Source organism: Rutidosis leptorrhynchoides, chromosome 1 (genome assembly GCF_046630445.1).
Source record: "Rutidosis leptorrhynchoides isolate AG116_Rl617_1_P2 chromosome 1, CSIRO_AGI_Rlap_v1, whole genome shotgun sequence".
NCBI classification, from domain to species: Eukaryota; Viridiplantae; Streptophyta; class Magnoliopsida; order Asterales; family Asteraceae; genus Rutidosis; species Rutidosis leptorrhynchoides.
The window spans coordinates 487,263,013-487,282,233 of NC_092333.1; positions in this window are offsets into that span (position 1 = coordinate 487,263,013).

Genomic DNA, 19,221 nt, shown 5'->3' on the forward strand with positions numbered 1-19,221 from the left:
TTACCTTTTGACCAACTTCACCCCTAACATATCGGAGTTCGACATCCCGATACTAGTATGATAACTATTATTGTACGAGAATTCCACCAAAGGTAAGTGCTCATCCCAACTACCACCGAAATCAATAATACACGCCCGTAACATATCCTCCAAAGTTTGATTCGTACGTTCGGTTTGACCGTCCGTTTGAGGATGATACACCGTGCTCAATTTCAATTGTGTGCCCATATCTTCATGAAACTTTTCCCAAAACCGAGATGTAAAACGGGTATCTCGATCCGAAATAATAGATATAGGAACCCCATGTCGAGCGACTACCTCTTTGATAAATAATTTAGCCAAAGTCTCCGATGATATCGCTTCCCGAATGGGAAGAAACAAGGCACTTTTCGTCAATCGATCAACTATCACCCAAATCGAATCAAATTGGGTTCTCGCCGTTTTAGGTAACTTTGTGATGAAATCCATGGTAATGTGCTCCCATTTCCATTTCGGGATTTCTAACGGTTGTAACTTACCATACGGCTTTTGGTGCTCGGCCTTAACTTGCAAACACCTGACGCATTGCTCAACATACTTTACAACATCACGTTTCATGACCGGCCACCAATAATCTTTCCTTAAGTCAAGATACATTTTCATCGCTCCCGGATGAATGGAATACTTTGACTTATGTGCTTCATCAAGTAGCACTTGTCGATAATCACCCATCTTAGGCACCCACGCTCTTCCTTGAAAATACAACAAACCACGCGAGCCCATAGTAATGAACTCCGATTACCCCACAATTCGTTCCGCATGCTTGTTGTGAACGTAAGCCTCTATTTGAATCACACCAAGTTTTTCAAGAAAATCGTTAGTAATAATCATACGTAACAATCCTAATCGTAACGCCGGGTGATGACTCTTTCGACTTAACGCATCCGCGACCACATTCGCCTTGCCCGGATGATAAAGTATCTCACAATCATAGTCTTTTACCACATCCATCCACCTATGTTGACGATAATTCAAATCTCTTTGATCAAAAAGATGTTTCAAACTCTTGTAATCCGAATAAATCGTACACTTGACACCATACAAGTAATGGAGCCAAATTTTCAACGCATGAACAACCGTCGCTAACTCAAGATCATGAGTCGGATATCTCGTTTCGTGTTCCTTTAATTGTCGAGAGGCATAAGCGATGACTTTACCCCTTTGCATTAGAACACAACCGAGCCCATTTAAAGAAGCATCACAATAGACCATGTCTTCCACCCCTTCTAGCAAAACTAGCACCGGAGCTTGACACAGCTTCTCTTTTAACAATTGAAAAGCAATTTATTGCTCGTTCTCCCAATTAAACCTCGCGTTCTTTCTCATCAATTTCGTCAATGGAGAAGCAATCTTAGAAAAGTCTTGGATAAACCGACGATAATAACCGGCCAATCCTAGAAAACTTCGGATTTTCGTAGGCGTAGTCGGTCGTCCCCAACTCTTTACCGTCTCTATCTTCCCTGGATCTACTTGAATACCATTTTCGTTCACAATATGGCCAAGGAATTGAACTTCCCTTAGCCAAAATTTACATTTGGAGAATTTAGTATACAACTTCTCCTTCCGGAACGTCTTTAACACACTCCGCAAATGATGTTCATGTTCCTTCATACTCTTCGAATAGACAAGTATGTCCTTGATGAACACAATTACCGACTTGTCCAACATAGGTTGGCACACTCGGTTCATAAGATCCATGAATGCCGCCGGTGCATTCGTAAGACCAAAAGGCATAACTACGAATTCAAAATGCCCATAACGCGTTCGAAAAGCCGTTTTCTCGATGTCTTCCTCACGGACCAGCATTTGGTGATAGCCGGACCGTAGGTCGATTTTAGAGAAATACTTTGCACCTTGGAGTTGGTCGAACAAATCGTCAATCCTAGGCAAAGGATAACGATTCTTGATCGTCACTTTGTTCAACTCCCGATAATCGATGCACATCCGCATACTACCATCCTTCTTCTTCACGAATAAAACCGGAGCGCCCCATGGTAAAGCACTAGGTTGGATAAAACCCTTTTCAAGTAGCTCCTGGGTTTGATTTAACAACTCTTGCATTTCCGTCGGCGCTAAACGATAAGGAGTTTTAGCAATGGGGGTAGCCCCCGGAACCAACTCAATGTGAAATTCAACTTGTCTTTCCGCCGGAACACCCGGTAACTCATCCGGAAAAACGTCTTCAAATTCATTCACCACCGAAATTTCACGAATGAATGGTGGCTCATTTCCAGTATCAACAACATGGGCAAGAAAAGCCACACCACCACCAACAAGAAAATGACGTGCCCGTGCAAAAGTGCATATCGGCACAAGTCTTCTTCATTTATCGCCATGAATAATTAACTCTCCCCCACCTGGGGTCTTCACTCGAATAGATTTTTCATGGCATACAATATCGGTTCTATTATGATCGAGCCAATCCATACCAACAACGATATCAAAATCACCCAAAGTCATCAGGATGAGATCGATTTTAAAGATTTCGACACCAAACACAACATTACAATTTTTACACACATCAACCACTAGCACCGCCTTGCCATCCGATATTTCAACTTCTACCTGATGACTTAACTTAGCTAATGGTTTATTAGGTTTAGGCACAAATTTTGGTGACACAAACGACAAGTTTGCACCACTATCAAAGAGTATCCTTGCCGGATTGGAATTAACCATGAAAGTACCTGAGACAACTTCGCTAGATTGCTTGGCCTCCTCATTGGTCATCAAATAATTTCGACCCCTAGCTGTACCCGCCGCCTTCTCTAGTCGTTTAACATTATTGTTACGCAATTCGAGACACTCCGGCCTCTTGTGCCCCTCTTTGTTACAATTAAAACAAACGATTTTGTTGGAAGATGAGTTCGTACAATCACGGGCCAAGTGCCCTTGTCGACCACAATTGTAGCACGTGGGCCCAAAACTCTTAGAAGCCCCCTTTTTCGCACTACCGACGCTATCGATCACACTCTTGTTCTTCTTGTTCGAGTGTCTAGTAGCTTCAAATTTTCGTTTGCCAAAGGTGAAGTCACTCTTTCTTGGAGCAAGCGACTCAAAACCCTTAGCGATATCAAATAGCTCATCAAAAGTCTTCGTCAAATTCCTACTAATCCTTTCTTGATAGTTATCATTAAAGGTTCGGTAGAAATCTTCTTTCAACATGTGATTGTTCCCGTCATACTCCGGGCAAAATTGGGTCTTTGATAAGAAAGTGGACTTGAGAGTGTTCAAATCCATTGACCCTTGCCTTAAAGTACGCAACTCATCCTTAAGCTTTGAAAGATCGGCCGAAGTTCGGTAATCCTTGAAAAATTCTTCTTTAAACTCGTCCCACGTCAAACTCATACTTTGTTCTTCGCCATAAAGTCGGATTTTCGCGTCCCACCACAACTTGGCATCACCCCTAATCATGCTACTACCAAACCTCGTCTTTTTATCGAGAGGGCACTCACTGGTACGGAAAGCCCCCTCCATATCGGAGATCCATCGAGCACTCTTGAGTGGGTCTTGTTCACCTTCAAAGGTGGGAGGTTGAGCATCTTTGAAGTTTTTATAGTGGAAGTCTCGTCTTCCCGCATTATCCTCTTTAAGAACAATCTTAACTTGTTCCTTGACTAGATTGACTACTTATTCGTCATTCGAATCCAAGAATATATTCTTAACATCCTCTAAGAAGGCCTCATGATGCCTTTGCATAATGGCCTCAACCTTGGCCGTAAACTCAACATCCTCACTCGAACCCCCTTCATTGGTCTCGGGTCCGTTTCTCATCTTCATACTATAAAACGGAAAAGGTTAAGCAAAGAACGAGAAAACTTAACACATATGTATACACATATACACCACACTACCCCATCTTGCTCAACAATCGTCGTACATCGCTTGTTTTACACGATTTGAACCCGTAACAATGGTAACTAATCATTGTTACGCGAGCACGTCGCATTAACTTGCTAGTACAATGTCTATCTCGCCTGATGATTGCTAACTCAACACAAAACAATTAGCGCAAGGTTAGTTCACATAAACCTAAGCACTAATCAACTCCCGGTCCGACCCGTCTCCTACAAGTCCCGCATAAAGCGCATATGCAAATAAATCTAAGTCTAGGCACCTATCTCAAGTCGCCTAAATCCCTTATACCATGCTCTGATACCACTTGTAACAACCCAAGCCAATATACAATCGAACACGTGTAAATAATTTTTTTTTACAGTGGAGTGCGCCACACGCACCACCATAGGGTGCGCAGCGCGCACAGGCCCCAATTCAGTTCTGTCCGGTTTTGTCAATTTTCAATTAATGATCTCCCACTTCCCGACATATTTAGACGAAACGCTTTTCGCAACATGTTATAATGGTTAAAACTCACACGATTCAATAATAAAATGAGTTTTACAAAATGGGGCCCACATCAGCCGTTTTACGAGTTTCATACAAAAGTTCGAGTGTCGACCACACTAGTTTAAATTCCAAACAACACTATGAGCATGGTGTTTGGGGTTAAACTACCCATATCTCGGTCAAACTCCAAAAGCTATCACATCCCAAAAGCGTCCCCTAAACAATAAGCGGGATCTCTAATCCAATCGAAGGCCCTTACCCTTGTCAACGCTGGAGCTTATAAAAAGATAAACAACGAGAGGGTAAGCAAAGCTTAGTGAATGCAATAATTATACCCATATATATATATATATATATATATATATATATATATATATATATATACCTACTTGCAATCACTTACACATAAACCGCATACACGCTAGCGATACAATTAGCATACCATCACAAGTACAAAGCTAATATTCTCCAACAAACCGCTACTAGCGTAATCAATAACATATAATCGACATAATATAATATGCTACAAAACAAAATACACAACCATGGTTAACCATTCTCGCGTCATGGTGCTACCGGCTCTTTGGTTCACACCATATGCATTTGTCATGATGCTACCGGCTCTTTGGTTCACATCACAACTCGAGTCATACTCACGCTAGAGTGCTACCGGCTCTTTGGTTCACACTCTAACAATGCTAAGGTGCTACCGGCTCTTTGGTTCACACCCTAACAAATCGTGCTATAGCGCTACCGGCTCTTTGGTTCACACTATAACACACGTACTATGACGCTACCGGCTCTTTGGTTCACATCACAGCACGCTCGCACATACTATGGCACTACCGGCTCTTTGGTTCATACCATAGCATACAAATAAATACATTACATACATATGCATATAATCATTCCACTCACCTTTAACGATTCGGTGACGGTTTTATACTTCTGCAAGCTTCAAAGCAAAGTACCTAATATAATAAGTACTTCAATCAACTAACAAAACCTAGTTGGACTAAATACCAACAATTTCACTTATGTGCATTTAATGACTTAAATGCATTAAATGCCCCCATTTTCACCAAAACCGCCCTTTAAGGGTCAAGACCATCATTAATCACTTAAAAGCTAGTGATTAAGGTCCAACAACACTAACCATTACACAATTAGGGCATTTCATACCCATTTTTCCCAATTAGGTCAATAATTAGCCCTTTGACTAATTTAAAGTCAACACACCCATTTCGGGTTATCTACTAACCCATCTAACACCCATTTACTAATTAACTAGGTGTGCTAGTGATTAACTAACCAATTAGAACTCATAAACATCACTTAACATTTTGAAACCCTAGGTTAGTCACCATTGAGTCTTCATGACTCCATCTTACCCAAGAACACCCAAAATCACCAAATATGGGTTTTATGTTCTTCATTTACCCAAACCCTAACCCTTACACAAAATCAAAGTAAGGAAATTAAAGTTAGAACATACCACTACAACCACAACGGAGCTAGAGAAGAGATGAACAACTTTAATACCCGCACTTTGGTCCGAGAACAACTTCTTGCTCTTGGATTTAAGCTTTCTCACTCTAGAATCACACTCTCTCTCTAAAATTTAAGTGAAGAGGATAAGGTTGTTGATAATGGAGTTAATGATACTCCACAAAATGACCAACTGGCCTTTAACTCGTCCACAAGTGCAATTACCAAAATGCCCATCAAAATATCTAAATAAAAGAGCAGAAACACGGCTATAGTGTTAGTGTGCCACGCGCACTATTAAGGGTGTGCTGAGCGCACCTAGCTCAGATCCGTCTCTGACTTCTGTTTAACTGCACAATCATTCCCACACTTTATGTACTCTATTTACACTGCTGTACAATGAAGATTAGGGTCTTACACTACAGCAGAAGAAACAAGCTGGAACATCTTCCTGAATTTATTCAAGCTACTGATGTATTAACCCTGCTCTGCAAACCTGAAGCCAATCACTCCGAAATCCTGTCCAAGGGACTAACCGGAAAGGATCTTCGTTCGGATCTTGATATTCTGAACAAAATCATTGATCACAATATCTACAGCAGGCTAGGAAACTGTGACGACCCGACAAAATTGCCATTGACGACGCCGTCAACTTAGGTCCCGTTACGTGGTCATAGTCCCTAAATGAGACACCTTTGACCAAAATTACGTCGCATTCATTTGAAACGTGTATGACTTGCAAAGTTTTAAGTAAACCAAGCGGTTCGACCACAAGTATAAGTTTATAAAAGTTACAAGGTGTAAATGAAATAACTTGCAACATAATATAAGTTGAAAATCATGAATGCTATCAATAGCGTATGCATGAAAACATTAAGTTTGAATCCAAAGGTGTTATCACTAGCGTATGCATGTATGCTTGACCCCAAGCAAGTAATCAAAGTGTGCGGAAGCATGTATCAAGTAGCCAACTATGAACCTGAGAAACATATAGAAAACTGTCCACGAAAAACGTTGGTGAAATCATAGGTGTATTTGTAAACGTTGTTTTTGAACCACAAGATTTAGTATAAGTTGATTATCCAAATTGTTTGCATTCCAAAGTTGTTGTACGTTCGCGAGCACCCAATTATCAAGACTTAACTGTTATACGAACCCCGTTATCATAGTGTTAGAACCTACACTATACCCGAAAACATATTTCATCCGCTAACAGTAGCGAACCGTCCGAATGAGGGCGCGTCAAGCCCGTATGGATCCACACAACATAAGTTCACGTTTACACCCTACAAGTGTAACTAATGATAATTGAATTAAGGCTTTTTGTTCTAACTCGCCATGGAATGTTTGTTTTTGTACTTGTGTTCAAAGCATAAAAGTATGATACGTATATGTTTCTCATCCCATGATTTAAAGAATAAAAGTTGTTGAAAAGATGGGACTATGATCTCACCGTAGTTTCATGCCAAAGTACTTTATTTTAAACGTTGTGCAATGAAAGTTGTTTAGTCGTCACCTAAACAAGTAAGTTATATCAATACCGGTTACGACACAAGGTCGGGCGAAATGTGTTCAATTAGTCCTACGGCTCATTACGACTCGAATATATAGCATGTGAGTCACGTTGTCAAGTTTCATGCAAGAATCAAGTATAAAATAAGGTTAGAACGATTGCATAAGTTTTTGGTTAAGTTTGACTAAAAGTCAACTTTGGTCAAGTCAAAGTCAACGAAAAAGTCAACACGTTCGGGTCGGGTCTCGAACAATTTTTCTGAGTTATATAATTATATATGAGCATGTTAGAATAAGTTACATGTTAATCGGAGGTGCGTAGTATAGTTAGAATTAAACGTGAAAATGAAAAATTGAACAGCCCACTTTCCAGGCAAACGCCGCGCCGCGCCAAAGATTGGCCGCGCCGCGGCAATACACCCGAGCTGATTCCTGGGATGTTTCAAATGTTCAAGTCTCGAACCAAAATTCCCCAATTCACAAATAATGAACCGCAAACACCCAAAACATGTATCTTATATCGTTGGAAAGGTATTTTGACAAGGAATACAACTAAACACATATCATTAACCAAAAACATCATTTAAAATAACTAATTCCTCGTCGAATGATCGTTAAATGTTCATCATTAAAATTTCAAGTTCATAAAATGCATAAGATGACTCGGGCATCCAATTTACACATACGATATGCCGTTTCGAAGGTAATTAAACATGTATTGCAACTAAACACTTACTAACAATGTTTCATAGCATTCAATGCATCAAAAAGTTCGTATTTACGTCTATCAAACCCTAACCAAAAATCACAATTTCATTAATTATGTTAATAAAGTTTTTCCAAGTCATCCTACAAACCAAAATGTAGCTAATGGTACTAGTAACACTTTTAACACATGAGCTTTAACATAACAACAACATTTAATCAACCAAAACTCAAGAATGATCACACCCATTTTCAAGTTCATGCTAGTTTATGCAAAATAACAAGATCGAGCAAATAAATCACATATTCATGTTAGACTCGAGCCATAGATACTAACTAACACATTTTTAAGTTTAAAGGTCTAATTTATGAAAATTAGAGACTTTGAAAAACTTACCCCAAGCTATGAAATTGGTACCAAATTGAAGAGGATGATGCAAGGATCACAAATATGTAGTTTGTTTTGATGTTAACTTGCTAGATTGAATTTAGATGATGATTGAATGATTTTGGTGGAAATGGGGTTTCTTGAACTAGAGATAAAAGGGAGGTGGGAGATGAATGAATAATGGGGAAGAGTGGGTTGACTAGTTGACCTAGTTACTAGTTTGCCCACTTGAAAACATTAGTCCCTCGAGTTTAAAAGCGGGTGCGTGAATTAACTAAACGAATTATTTTAAATACGCGAGAGTAAACGGGAGATGCTATAATTAAATAACGGAAATATTGAAAACGCTAATTAACGAAAGATACTAATTTAGATAACGAAAGATATTATAAAAAAAAAGACGACGTTAAAATAAATTAACGGAAAAAGGTGGGTTATTGCATTACCCACACCTTAAAAGAAATTTCATCCTGAAATTTAGTTGGAGGTAGTAGTCGTTGTTTCCTCCTCGAGACTTTGCATTGCCGATTCTACGAATAAGTAGGGGCACTCCCTTTTCATTTGATCTTGTCTTTCCCAAGTAACTCGGATCCTCTTTTGGCATCCAAACAAACTTTGACAATAGGGATTTTACTTGTTCGTAAGGTTTGGTTTCACGATTCATAATTTCAACCGGTTTGCCCATGAAGTGGAGTTTGTCATCGATAGTAAGCTTATCGAAAGGAATAACAAGTTCTTGTTCGGCAAGACACTTCTTCAAGTTTGATACATGGAATGTAGGGTGAACAGAGCTCAATTGAGTTGGGAGATCGAAACGGTAAGCAACGGGTACAATACGCTCCAAGATTCAAAAGGATCAAAATATCGCGAATTAAGCCTCCTACGTTTCCCGAAATGGATTGCACCTTTTTAAGGTGCGACTATTAATATTACGCGGTCACCCACTTTGAATTCGAGAGGTTTACGTCTGACATCGGCATAGTTCATTCGACGACTTTTGGGTCCTTCTCGAATATGGATAAATTTTCTCGATCGTTCATGAATAATCTCGGGCCCGGTGAATTGATTATCATTTACTTGGTTTGACAAAAGGAGAACGTCGTTTCCGGTCATATAAAATTTCGAAAGGTGCGACATTAATACTCGAATGATCACTATCATTGTATAAGGAATCAGCTAAAGCAATAATACAAGTTCGTAATACGTCTTCCAAGGTTTGAATCGTACATTTTCTTGGTCCGTCGGTTTGTGGATGCTATGCGGTACTCATGTTTAAACGTGTCCCCAAGGCCTTTTGTAATTCTAGAAGTGAAACGAGCATCTCGATCTGAAATAAATGACAATGGCACACCGTGTCAAGATAGAATTCCTATAATGTATAGTTGTACAAGGCTTTCCCATCTTGTCGGTTTCTGAAAAACGTTTGTTGGAATAAGTTTCTTATCAGTTTCTGAAAACGTTCGTTAGGACTATTCACCCTCGTGGCGAATACTAGTATAATGTGAAGAGTCTCTCTCTCCATTGAGAATTTAGATAAAAGATTTCCTTACACAGAAGTACGAGTGTAATGCGAGAGGAGTTTCCGCCTCGATGTGAGCATATCATGCATTTCGTAGTTCGTCGATAAAAGTGTGAGAAAACGAGATAGTATACACTTATAACACATGTTTTGAAGTTGAAAGAATTGGTCGTTTATTCAGAAGCATCAATATGATTTGGCAATATCAAGATGTGTCCCTGGTATGGTTGTTATCAATATTCTCGAAGTTTTCGGATGGCAACAAGGAAAAATAAAGTCATGTACATGGCACATGGTGGTGATTAGGTTGATCGAGTCCAATCACCATCACGAGTCATTAGAACTTTGGTATGACTTACCATAATATAACCACATTGATCGAGTGTCATTATATTACGCTAATTCATACCTCCATTCCTACATCACTCCATAGAATCAAGTCCGTGTAGTCCTGAAAATTTAAAATGAACAAAGTGTAACGGCATCTCTAGCGTGGCTCGTATTTAATCGAAAGAATTAGTGCAGCTCTGAAGATACGTTTCTCGAGGGAAGTGTATAACTGGTTGTTCACGTCAATACGGTTCAAGTCATACAATAATGTCTTTAGGTACGAAAAGAGTAACAAATTATGATAACGAATAGTACGCAAACGTAGTGATAAGTAGTGATGATGATACTCACCTAGAGTAGTGGTGGTAGTAACAAGAAGTGGTAGATAGTGATGAACATGAGTGTAACATCGACGGTGGCTAGTGATTGCCATAGTGGTGGAAACTTTATAGTACTTGTGGATAGTGTTGAGTCCCCAAAATAATTAAGGATTTAATTATGACAAAACTGTAATTTATTTGCACTAAAATGTTATGTGCAGCCAGCACAAGTTTGTTTATATATAGACAACAAATATTGATGTGTCAAGTGTTCAGTATGCTGCCTAGTCTACCAGCATAAGGTAGAGTGTATTCTTCGAATCAGCACAGGATGAGTACCCAGCAATTCAAGAATATCAAGTGACTCAGCATAAGAAGAACCAGTAAACCTGGTAAGCATCATACAACACAAGACAGCCATACATGGTGGTTTCCTGAGTGGTCTACATCAATTGTACTATTCAACAGAAGTCAAAGACAACGTTGAACAGGAAAGGATACACGTCAGCGGCTGACAAGTGACCTTACAAGATCACGTGGGAATGCAGAAGTTTAACGCATGTGCAGACATGTGCTATACTTTGTCAATGCCTAGGGAACACAATATTCTATTTGTTTAAACAAATAGTGGTGCCAAACTAAATTGGGGTGTTCCTGCAAATAGCTACCAAAGAGGAAAGAGGAGAGCACGCTCTCTGATGCAGTTGTCCCCACAAGTACATACATCCTATGTACCAATGGACAATAGAACTATTACACGGTTAATAGGACTACTATAAATTGTTGTATCTACTATTGTAACAACTGGTGGTGTGGGTTTTATTATTTAGAGTCCAAAACGTGTAATAGCTTTAAGTTAATCCTCATAGCTATACTTAGGTAAATCTGTATCAACTAACTATCATTCCGCCAAGGATAGTTGTAATTCTTTGTGATTTAATCAATAAAGAATAACAGTTAAAAAATTACCTTTGACTCTATTTAAATTACATGCTTGAATACTAAACTGTGTTTAATTGGTTAGTTAATTAAAAGAAATTGTATTCACCCCCCTACAATACTCCTGTTGTTAATCAAGGGACCAACAACTGGTATCAGAGCTTCAGTCTTGATAATTTAATATCTTGAATCTAAATTCTCTCATGGCCGCACACTCAAATACAACTTACCTTGAAAATGGCTCATCCAATAGACCACCCAAATTTGATGAAGATGAGTATGAAACTTGGAAGGCAAGGTTCATGCTTCACCTGGAGTCTATTGATCCACTTATGCCTGGTATTGCCACAGATGGTCTATTTATCCCAACTAAAACTATTGATAGCATTCCATCCACTGCTGACACTCCTTCCATTCCTGGCAGAGAGGTTGTTCTCACTTCAGCCAAATGGGATGCTGAGGACAAACGTCGTGTTGGACTTGACCCTAAGATCAGAACTCTGTTAGCTATAACTTTACCTAATCACCTGTTCAAACTGATTAAGGGAAAACTGAATGCTAAGCTTATGTTAGACTATCTAGATGTTACTTATGAAGGCATGGATGAGGTTAGGCAGAACAAGATTATTGCTTTGAAAAGAGAGTATGAAATGTTCTTTGCCTATAAGAATGAGACCCTTAAGCAAACCTTCATTAGGTTTAACTCCTTAGTTGCTGACCTGCTTACTTTGAAAATCACATATACTGATTTTGAACAAGTAAACAAATTCATTGACTCATTGTCTACCAAATGGAAACCAGTGACTGACCCTCTAAGAACCACCCAGACTTTAAAGAATTATAACATGTCTTCCCTCTATGGTACACTTTGGAACCATGAGAAGGCAGAAGCTAAACTTGAACTAAACTTGAAAGAAAATTTTAAGTCTGCCCCCACCACTTCAAAATCTTCTAAAACAGATGATACTGCTCTTATGGCTGCTGCTAAAAAGAAAGCTCAAAAGGCTTTACTGGTTCAAAAGTTGACAGCAGAAGAAGAGTCATCTGAAGATGATGTGGATAGTGGTACTGGGTCTGAAGAAAGCAGTGATGATGAAGATGATGTGGAAGGTTTTGCTGAAGGTATGGCTTTGCTGGCTAGGCAGTTCAAAAGGTTTAATCGTAATAGAACCGGCAAGTCATATAAAGGGAGTAAGAAACCAAGTGCTAGGTATAGCAGCAAATCAGTCAAGGGTCATAAATCTGAGTGTTACATAAGGGATCATGTTCAGAAAGGAGATGTGGAGCTACATTTTATTTCAACAGACCAACAGTTAGCAGATCTCTTTACAAAGCCCTTATATGAGAAACGTTTTAACTATCTCATCTCTGAGATGGGTATGCTTGAACTTTAAAATAAAAGGCAACTTTGTTGGTGTGCTGGCTCCACAACATGTAGGGCAAACCAGTAAGTCATAAATTCTTTCACTTACTGCCTACATGTCAAATAGTCAGCACATCAAGGTCTTTTATATCATGGTTATTCAATGTTCAAAACGAAATAATAAATAGCTCACAATAGTTAAATGATACCTTAAATCTGAAACTCATTTACTCTCAATGATTTAAAATTAAATTCATTACATATTAAATGTCGCAAGAATTTTTGTATTTAATATAAAATTTATTTTATACTTTTTAACTTTTTTTTTAATTGAAAACTGCTGCATTTAATGCTTAATGGGAGGTATGAGTGTTCAAGCCGATTATACGTCATGTCAATAGTCTGTGTTCCCTCGAAAACGTGCCAGTCTGTCACATCTGCCCACTCGCCTGCAGATGACAGTTTCCATTTTCTCTCTTCTACACCTTTTCCACCAATCCGAAAGGTTAAATAAGGCGATCCTTTTCACATAATAACCTTCGGTTATTAACTTTTTGATTTACCTTTCCAAAACACACTCTTCTCTCTAAATTCACAAATCTTCAAATCTTTCATACATCCATCTTCAACGATTTCATCAATGGCAGAAAAGCAACATCAATCATCACCTGTTGAGAATCAGCCAGAGGAACAACAACAGCAACAACCACCAGTGGAACCACAACAACCGGAACAACATATACGACCGGTCATAGAGGAACAAGTTGTATAGGGTCCTCTGTTCAACCTGCACCCCAACCTTGTTAGGGCTGCAAATGCTCCAGAACACACAACCATTCGCCTATCGAGAGGCAATGCTGTTTATGCCCTGTCCATTCCCAAATCTAGAGCCAACATGGGCTACGAAACATTAATAGATTATATACGGAAATCACCTCTGGCTAGAGTTATTACAGGTGTACCTTCACGTATATATCCAGCCTGTCTGGCCAGATTCTGGTATACTGCCACCATGGCCACCACTCCACAGAACCTTCCATGTATTCGTGGCATGGTGACTGAAACCCTAACCTGCTCCATCACTGCTGATGCCATCCGATGTGCTCTTTAATTACCCGGTGGTCCATTTGTTAATTCACCGACCAGTGATGAGTTTAGAAGGGAGGTATTGGAAATTATTGGGTTTACTCAACCAGTAGCTCATACGCCATTGAGGAAGCATATGCCACCTCTATGGTATTATTTCTTTGGATTGCTGACTCAGTATATCAGCCAGAAGTCTGGAAGTTTTGATCAGTGCTCAGATTTTGAGCTAAAGATTGGTCACGGGATGCTGTTCAACCGTAATATTGAATATGCCGGTGAAATCTATTTGAGGCTAAGGGAAATGGTGCTTGCACCCAAACGAACACATCTAATCCCCTTTCCAAGGTTCTTGAACCTTTTTTTGAAAAATGAGCTGGGTGAAGCTTACCAGCAGTTTGCTGATGAATCATTCGACCTGCCTCCAAAACAAGGGGGAATGCCAAAAGATGCTCCATTACTGCTCGGGGTGGAGTAAACCAAATGACTGCCTCTGGTGTTGCACCAGCTGAGGGGGAGGGAATTCAGCAAAAGCCAGCTATAAAAAGGAAGGAGCCAGCTACCTCAACTAGTACAGCCACCATCTCACATACTGATAAAGCAGTAGTTGTATTAGAATCTAGTGCTCTCTGATAATAAAGAACAGCCCTAATCTTATATACTGACTACCCACTTCTAGTATTGGAATCCGTTGCTTAACTATTTCTTGGTAACAGGCAAATCCAAATGAGCTAAAGCTTGCTCCAAGCACACCACATGAGGGATTGCCCCAGTCTCAACTACTGCTTCGGAAAAGAAAGCTGCTATGGAACCTGGTGCATCTCTAGACCAAACAGCAGAAATCTCTAACTTAATTAAAAATCTTTTAACTGCTGACTTAAAAAATGAAAATGAAGTTAAAGGTATAACCTTGGCTCCCAAGCTGACTGGTTTTAAAACTAGTGTTAAGAAGAGTAGCAACCCATACTCTTCTAACCAGGCACTTTCACATTTTTCTAAATTGAACATCATGCAATATCCTCTGCTGACAGTACAACCACCAGAGAACAAAAATGACCCCCAAAGCAGTCTTGAGCTGGTTCCTCATCGTGTTGAATCGGCTCCGGCCACTGCACAGCCTAAATGTTACTTGGATCATGTTAAGAGTCTCACTCCTACATCATTACCAGCCAGAACTCTTACACTATCTGGGTCAACATGTGTTGCCAATGAGTCAGCAGAGTCACAGCTGTACTTACAGACATCTAACTCTGTCTCAATTGAAGGGCTTACTAAATCACCAGTTTGTCCCTAGAGACCAACAACAGATGCAATTATTGAGTGAAATTTATTTGGTTCTACAGTTGTTAACATAAAATGTTCTTTTGTTTCAGTTCTTAGCAGGGTAGATGAACAGGCAGAGGGGGAGCAAGAAAAGGATGTAATTGTTTCTACTGATGAGCTCTTCATTTCTGCTACTGGTGTTGGTGCTACTGATTTGTTTACTGGTGGTACTGATACTCGTACTGTTGTCTCTACTGCTGCTGGCTCTACTGGAGACAATGTGACTGCTGGTTCCACTGCTCTTACTGATAATGAGGAGCTAGCTACTGCTAATATTTCTGCTACTCATCCTACTGTCTCTGGTATTGCTACTTCAACCACTTATTCTGAAGTGGTTGAGGAGATGATAATGGAACCTCCTCCTGTACTCGAAAAGGTCATTGATAATATTGTTAAGGAGGTTCTCGATATTGATGCTGATGCCACTACCACTGTTACTCCTCCAACTGCTACTACTACTGAAGTGGTTACTGGTAGTGGCTCACATGATAATGATGATTCTTCCTGGCCTTCATTTCTTCAGGATGTTGGCTATGTTCCAAAAGAGCCACAGATGGATACTGCAGCTTCTGCTACTGTTATTCCATCTTCTGAGCAGTCATCCGCTGCTGCTACTGGTTCTACGGAACTCATTTTGGATGATGGTACCTCTGCTACTGCCACTACTGATTCTTCTCAGGCTACTGCTTCTGCTGAGAAGAAACCATATGTGTGCCAGATACCAGATCCTAATAAAGTTGTACCTAACTTCATCTATAGGGGAGCATCTATGACTCCCAGAGTTGCCTTGCTGGTGGATCAGCTGACTATTGATCCTCAAACTACCTTAGTGTCAGCCAGCAAATTACCTAGAGAAGAGCTGACTGAACTACTGTCTCAGCTTAATCGACCAGCAAGAGAAGAGGTATATGAGAGGTTGGCCATGTTACAACAAGTTAATGAGCAGCCATACTACCATTACTTTGGTATGGCTCCAGATGCTTCTCCATGGCCTGGTACTTGGTGGCCTCTCAAGTTCATCATCGATCCTACTACTGGTAAATGTGTGATGCAGAATGTCCCTGATTCACCAGTACCTACTGATTCTTTAGCTTTTTCCTCATCATCTTCTTCATCTGATGGTGATGCTGATAAAGGTGCTGGTAAGGGTGAGCCAGTCACTCATGATAATGTGACTGATAATGTGACTGGCTCCAAAGACAAACCAGTGGATCTAACTGATGATGCTGATAATGATGCTGACAAGGATACCAGAGGTTCTAAACCTTCGGGTGAAGGTAAAAATGATGGTGATTATAGTGATGAGTCAGATTCTGACCTTCCACCTCCACCACCCCACGGAGGTAGTCCTATTGTCGCTGCTAGTAATTGCCCCTCAATAAGCAGTTTTGATGCTAATGAGGTGGCTGCCATCTCCACCCTGGCTGTCTATCGAACAGTAGCCAGGATCACACCAGATCTACAACGCACCATCCGCACTACTCTTGTTAATAGAATGACTGAAGCCATACGTAGAGCTGGGGAGGTTACAACTTCATCTATTGAAGCCCAGCTTAGACAAGTATGTGCTTTTGCAGATCTTGCGGTGGAAGCCATTGTCAAACAACATGAAGAGGAGGAGGATCTCAAAAGGCGAATCATCTCTCACAATGAGTATGCTGATCATATTACCCGTCTTCAAGCTGATTTGGATGCTGCTAATCGCAGAATTCTTTTTCTTAATGAAGAAAATAGGGTATTGGAAGAAAGATTGGATTCGCAGGAACAGCAAATGGCTACTATGATTCCTGCCTCAGCTTATGTACAAATGGTGGAGGTAATGCAACGAATGGCTGCTCTTCAAGCTGATGTTAGGGCTGATGTCCAATAAATGGCCATGGGTGTTGCTAGGAATGAAGTTCGATCTTCAAACCTCTGCCTCAGACAGTATGGCATAGATCCTGGTGCCCATCTATCTCCTGCTGATGCTAACTGGAACAGATTAGCTTATTCTGTTTATGAGTTTGATAGTGACCTTGATACACAAGTCTCCACAGCTCCTGCTTCTGCCCCTGCTGATGACAAAAAGGGGGAGAAGAAGTCTAAAAAGCAATCTAAAAAGAGAAAACAATCTGAGGGGAAGCACGAGCATGAAAAGGCTCCAAAACAGCAAAGGAGGGATGGTGATGGTGGTGATGGTACTGGTCAAGGTTTTAGCACTAAGCCAAGCAACGCTCATACTGAAGCATGTGTCCAGGCAGCTGGTGAATCTCAATCCAGTGTGTCTGCCACATCTGTGGATGATATTGGTTCTGGTAGTAAGCCCAGTGATGTTTCTGAATTGGCTGTTGCTGAATCTTTTGCTGTCTCTCAAACCATCAAACGTAAAATGAAAAGAAAACTAGAGAGGCATCAAAAGTGACAACAGGAACTAGATGATGCTTTCAACGCTAAATTTGAGGCTTATGCTGCTCTGAAACAACATAAAATTGAGCATGTACGATCCCTCGATCCTGAAAAGCATGAAATTCATGATGAACTACTCAGCATTGAAGAACACAAAAGGGCTGCTTTGAAAAGAAATGTAAGTTCATGATCAAATATGATAGAAAGAAAGCAAAGTTGTATGCTGAGCAAGCAGACAGAATTAAGAAGATGACACCTGAACAGATGAGAGATTACTTAGCTTCTACTGAGTCAGGAGGAGTGAGAGCTGATGTATTCATGAAATGGCTAGATGCAATGTTAGAAACCAGCCATTCCTCTCGACCAACATCTTCTGCTCAGTCAGCTACATAACAACAGCCAGCAGAAATTATAAGCCTTGATGACGATGATACTCAGGGGGAGCACTTAGCAATTGTTCTTTATCTGCGTCCACAAGAACCAGTATCAACACAAGAACCATCAGCTGAACCCATTGCAACGACAAACAAAGGGTGAAATCTACTCCTAGGGACAACCAGCCCCTAAGGAAAGGACCCCTATTTGAGGCAGCTGATGAAGATATTGTGGCAGTTGTGCCAGCTGATACTAATCAGTCAGCTGGTACCGAATTGAGAACCTTCGGATTCAGTGAATGGATGGAGATATTGGAATACTTCATTGGTAAGGCTAAAAGTGGTATTAAAGATACATTGAAGCCTGAACTCCAAGAGCTCTTCAACAAAGCAACAAAATTTGGGAATGCACCAGTAGTAAACGTAGAAGAAGTACTTTCTCAAAAGCCTAAAGGAAAGAAATCTACTGGTGAAGGCCCACACAGAAGAGATCCCATCATTCTACCTCATCATGTTCCAGTTTATGACCCTGCTGAAATGTCCCGTTCTTATTGATTAAAAACGTTCCATATTAATTGATTTCGTTGCGAGGTTTTGACCTCTATATGAGACGTTTTTCAAAGACTGCATTCATTTTAAAACAAACCATAACCTTTATTTCATTAATAAAGGTTTAAAAAGCTTTACGTAGATTATCAAATAATGATAATCTAAAATATCCTGTTTACACACGACCATTACATAATGGTTTACAATACAAATATGTTACAACAAAATAAGTTTCTTGAATGCAGTTTTTACACAATATCATACAAGCATGGACTCCAAATCTCGTCCTTATTTAAGTATGCAACAGTGGAAGCTCTTAATAATCACCTGAGAATAAACCTGCTTAAAACGTCAACAAAAATGTTGGTGAGTTATAGGTTTAACCTATATATATCAAATCATAATAATAGACCACAAGATTTCATATTTCAATACACATCCCATACATAGAGATAAAAATCATTCATATGGTGAACACCTGGTAACCGACATTAACAAGATGCATATATAAGAATATCCCCATCATTCCGGGACAACCTTCGGATATGATATAAATT